The following is a 5,395-nucleotide window of genomic DNA, read 5'->3' on the forward strand; positions in this document are numbered from 1 at the left end:
GCGCAAAGCTTCAAAGTAAAGCCCCCCCCCACCAATTCATGGGGGTCCCTCAGGCAAGTCTGCACTGCGATAAGGCCAGGGTTAAGGTATGGCTGCCTTTTACTGTGTTGCAGGTCAAGGGTTCCATTCTGGAAGGGGCAATTCAGCACTCAAGAAACTAGGGACAAGGGCTCCATTCTGGAAGGGGCAAAGCAGCACTCAGTAAGGGGAAGTGGTAGCGAGGCAAGGACTCCGCTAGAAGCAAAGAACAAGGAAGTTTTGACACAAACACATGCCTGGGTTGGGCGGGGGGGAGGGGGAGAAAATGACCACCCACCTGGCAACTAAACTCAAAAATGAGGGCACTGCCACAGCTGAGACAGTTTAGCATCAGCTCAATTGACATGCATGGAGTCAGGCAAGTGAAGCAATTATGCCCACTCAAGCAACATTGGTTCCTCAATGTAGCAATGATTGCTCCTCTAGTTTTAACCCCTCATGCACAGTTTTCAAAATCAACAGAGTTTAATGGAAGAGCAGAACTATTGGGCGACTGGACAAGCTTGAGGACTTCCTTTGGAGAAGTGGCCATGACTCACAGAGCGGAATGTTCCGAACCCCCTAAATTATTGTAAGGTAGGCACTGAACATTCACCCTGATGGTCATACAAGCGTACGGCCATACTAGTCTGAAAACGCCCGATCTCGTCTGATCTCGGAAGCTAAGCAGACTCAGGCCTGGTTAGTACTTGGATGGGAGACTGCCTGGGAATACCAGGTGCAGTAGGCTTTGCTTGGCCTAAATAGCCAAGTGGTTATGGTAGTGGGTTTGTAACCCCAAGATCAAGAGTTCAACTCTCACAATGGCAAACTATGAAACAATGTAACTTCATCTGAAACAGATGGAAATGGGTTTGTACTCAAAAGAGCTGATGGTCATACAAAACCACACAATCTTGGAGTGCAGGGAAGGATGAGGCTTCCGCCTGTGATAAGAGCAGAACATCCAGTCGAGTGGCCAAAGCTGTCAGCAGTTGGTATTGTGGGTTGGGGAAGGTTTGGGGGGTGTTGTGGTCAACCTTAATGCACACCCCCCACTGGGCATCATTTCGGGGACAGGACTCTCTCGCATGTGTAAATGGGCCTAAAGGCCACAATCGCAGATGATGCCTTGACCAAAAATGGACCTTAGGAAGCAGATGCTGATTTTTGTGCCTCCCTCATTGATTCTGTAGTGAGGAGACCATCAGGAAGATGGAGGTTGGTGTTATCACTGCCTGCACTATTGCTTATACGCAGGAGAGAAGGAGAAGAATGCAATGGAGGGACCTGGCTCACCAAAGGGAGGAGCCGATCTCTCAATGCCAAGGGGCCTCAGGACCTTCTCCAGATGCAGAGGATGATCCCTAGAGAGCTGTCAAGCATAGAGCCCTCACTAGGCCCAGAATCTAAAGACATCACATGTGCTACCTGCAAATGAGCGAAAGCCAGTGTCACTGATGCCTGTGCATGTCAAGGGAACTGGTAATTCACATATGCCACCTTCTGCAGGATTTGGAGAGCATCCATTGCCAGTGCCAGTGAAAGTTACCGCCGCGCTCAATTTCTGCAGCGGTGTCTCCTTCCAGTGCTCCACTGGAGACCTTGACTGGATTTTGCAAGCCTCCACCCACAAATGCTTCCTGGAGGTCACAGCCACCATTTTTGCCAAGGAAACAATTTTGTTAACTTTGGCAGAGATGAGGCAAGCCAGGAAGCAAGAGCACTGGGCTTTGTGGAGAGTTCTGGATTCCCACAGGTGCAGGGTGCCATCAACTGCACTCACATGGTTCTTAAATCTCCTTAGCAATAAGCAGTCCAGTATGTCAGCCGCAAAGGCTTCCATTCCCTCAATGTTCAGCTGGTCTGTGACCATAACAAATGTATTTTGCACCTTTGTGCAAGATACCCCAGAGGTGTCCATGACTCCAACATCCTCAGGAGGTCTCAGATCCCTGACAACTTCTAGGACCACACAGGATGCAGGTTTGGTTCCTCGGGGCCAAGGCTACCTGCAAAGGATGTGGCTGATGACGGCTGTGTGGCGGCCTCAGACTCCTGTTGAGAGAAGGTATAACAAGGCTCATGCTGCAAGCTAGACTTTGGAACACACCATAGGGATCCTGAAAATGCGATTCCAATGCCTGGACAGATCTGGCGGAGTGCTGCAGAGGGTCTCACGCATCATAGTGAGACCCTCTGGGGATTGTACTGCAGCACTCTGCCATATCTGTTCAGGCATTGGAATTGCATTTTCAGGGCTTGCTGCATGCTACACAAATTGGTGATGCAAAGGAGGGAGGACCTGGCTGATGAGGAGAAAGAAGAGCTGCACATCTCCTCCAATGGGCAGAAGCTTGAAGGGCATGAGGGTGATGAGGTCCTTGAAGCTGAGGAGGCAGGCGAAGAGGCTATTGCAATATCCAGACGAGGCAGGTGTGTTCATGAGGCCCTCATGTCCAAAAGATTCCCGGAGGAGGATGACAAGATGCAGTGAGGACATTCCTAGACAATTCTCTTCCATCATGGGCCAGCATAAACACAATCATTGCTATGCCACTAATTTCAGCCATGAACTTCCAGACGACAGTGCATCATAGGCAGGCTTGCTCACATCGCCCTGATGCTTTGAAGGATGAGGATGCCTTGAGGGCATGTGTCAGTCCTGAGACGATGTGCTACCTGGAGGAGGTCTTTCCAGCATCAGACATCAGAAACTGCTGCATTCTCACACATTCATCCAGCATCCCAGTCAGCCCCACCCTAAAAGATGCACAGACACTTGGACGATCATGTGTGTGATAATGGCTGCATGCCATCAATCTGGCAAAGCTCCTCAGTGAGATCCATCGTGACCAAGGCAGCCACGCATGGTGTGTTACCTCTTTGGCGAGAGATAAATGTTACACTTGGGACAAGGTACCTGATGAAATCCCGCTGGTGTGACAGCACAAACAGATGACTCAGTGGCTCTGACACACCCTCTGAAATGACACTCTCATCTGGCAGTTTCAGTTCCAGTTGAATGGTTTCATTAATCACAATGCAAGTATGCAGGTGGAACACCTGAGAATCTTAAGGCCATACACTTGGCCGCATGACATTAAGATACCTCCTCTGAAATAAAAGCTGTGTGACCTCATGGCCAGACCTTGCCCTTGCGAAATCCAAAACGATAAGACAACATGAAGCCTTCAAGGGTGTGTGGCTTGGATTATGAGGAGCTCTGTTCTGGCTCATCACAACTAGATCCTATCACATTGGTCCTCGGCACATTGCAAGGAGCAACAATTAGCGATCCCAGTGCAGGCCTAAAGGCTGACGTGGCCCTCAGAGATCACCAGTTGTAAGCTGCATCAGTAACCTGCTGGAGAGTGAAGGCGATGGGACAAACATCACTGTCCACCAACTTTGTGAAGAAACCATTCTCCCTGCAATTGTCAGATGTTCAGGGTTGCAGATGCTCAAGGTTGGACTTCGCTGCATCTGCACACAATTGTGCTTCATCAACCTGAGGTGGCAAAGGTTCTCTGACTTTGAACTGAGATCACCATATTGCATCTGGGAATGTCTGACACCTGTCTGGTTAAGGGCAGCTCACATTATTTCTGTGAAGAGGCTGATAGCTGGAGACCGTGCTGAAGGACAGCGGGCACGTGGAGTTTCAGAGCACACGAGCCTTCTGCAAGCGTCATTACCTGTTCCCTTTGGCACCACATCTTCACCTCTCAAGAATGCAGACAAGATAGGGGGACACCCCCACCTCAATGGTTTGGAGCCAACGCAGCAAACCACGGGACCCTGGACTTGGGTACGAGATTCTTGCAGCAGCCACACTGTACATCACGGTGCAGGTCTTACTGATCTGGAGAGTGATGTTGAAACAGGGCACTCACTGTGGTCAGATGGTAACACACTGCGCAGAAAAGAGGCCCACGATATCACCTATTGCTATTAGTGTGTGCAGAAAACAAGATTTCACTCCTGTTTGACATTAACACAGCTCATCAAGAGAAGGGGGCATGCACAAGGAGACATGAAATAATTCGGAGTGTATTTACATTCATGAACATTATGTACAAGTGTTTAACAGCCATACCCAGGCTGTGCAACTACATCTTCACTTTCCTTACCCTGCCGCTACGTCTTAGCGCTCTCCCGACATCCACAGTTAAGGAGGAGGCATCCTGCTAACTGGTACGGCTTGTTGTCTGTGATGACCTTATAGGGCATCCCATGGAGGGCTGAGACCTGGGGGGCCCAGGCCTGCTTTGGGTCTCCTGCTGTGGGCCAGGTTTACCCTCCTCGGCCAGTGGAGCTGGAGCTGATGGGGTCACAGGAAGAGGGAATTTGTATTGGGTGGATGCTACCGGAATCATCTGGGTGGATAGCCTTGGGGTTTTGAGCTGCTGGTCCTCCTCCCGATGGGTGCCCAGGGGCCCCTGGCTGACTCCTTGAAGAGAAGGCGAAGCTGGAGTAAGATTGAGGTGCCCTGTCCCCCTCTCACGTTGACACAGATGGATGCCTCCAAGTGCCTCAGTGATGGAGTGCAGCTCATGCAGCAGTGCAGGACCGATGTCCTGGACCAAGGTCTCCATGGTGGCAGTCATCCTACCAGTGTTGACCTTGGTGTGTTGGCTTGCCGACACTATCACCTTGGACTGAAGGCAGACAGACTCCTCCATCATGCCTTGCAATCTGATGAGTGCAGAGGACATTCTTTCCTGATGTTCTCTTGACTGTCGCTGAAGCTCCAGCAACTGATTTATGACTGAGTCCAAAGGCTCGTCATCAAACTTGGACTCAGCAGATTTCTGGCCTCCAGCAGCCCTCTGAGCGCCAGAAACCTGGAAAGTCCCTGCCTCCATCTGCTGTGGATCAGCTAGTGTGCTATGTTCACCAGATAGTAAACCTGAGGCTACTCTGGAACTAGGTCCCACCTAGCTGTGTGTCTCTGCACTGGTGGAGGGTGTGGGTGAGCGCTACAATGGATCTTCAATGTGGCTCCTCCTCAGATTCCTCATCCGAGGTTTCCTCAGGGCCAGAGTTGACGGTTTGGCTCGTGTCTGACCTCGGCTGCTTTCCAGAGAGACCTGCGAAAGAAAGGAGAGATAATCAGAGCATGGTGGGGGACTGTGAAACAGGAGACATCACGCACAGCATGGTTGTCCAATGGATGTTGTAGTGCAGGATCCTCACTTGGTTGTGCGCAGCCAACCTTACCATCAGCGCAGGCATGGTCCACATCCTCACAGGCCAGTTGGATGGCTCTATTCTCAAAGCCAGAGAACATCCTGAACTCGGAAACTCCTCCACTGTTATGGGACCTCTCTTTTTTATTGTGAGCCGGCTTGTCCTGCATGAAGACAGATGTAGA

At 50.7% G+C, this 5,395-nt stretch overlaps 1 non-coding gene across 1 annotated transcript; it reads left to right on the plus strand.

The window, feature by feature from the left end:
* Window positions 1-650: 650 nt before the first annotated feature.
* Window positions 651-769, plus strand: LOC121279467. The gene has a single exon (XR_005943408.1). It is a non-coding gene; the product is annotated as a 5S ribosomal RNA (ribosomal RNA).
* The last annotated feature ends 4,626 nt before the right edge of the window (window positions 770-5,395 follow it).

The sequence above is a fragment of the Carcharodon carcharias genome, chromosome 6 (genome assembly GCF_017639515.1).
Source record: "Carcharodon carcharias isolate sCarCar2 chromosome 6, sCarCar2.pri, whole genome shotgun sequence".
In the NCBI taxonomy this organism is placed as follows: domain Eukaryota; kingdom Metazoa; phylum Chordata; class Chondrichthyes; order Lamniformes; family Lamnidae; genus Carcharodon; species Carcharodon carcharias.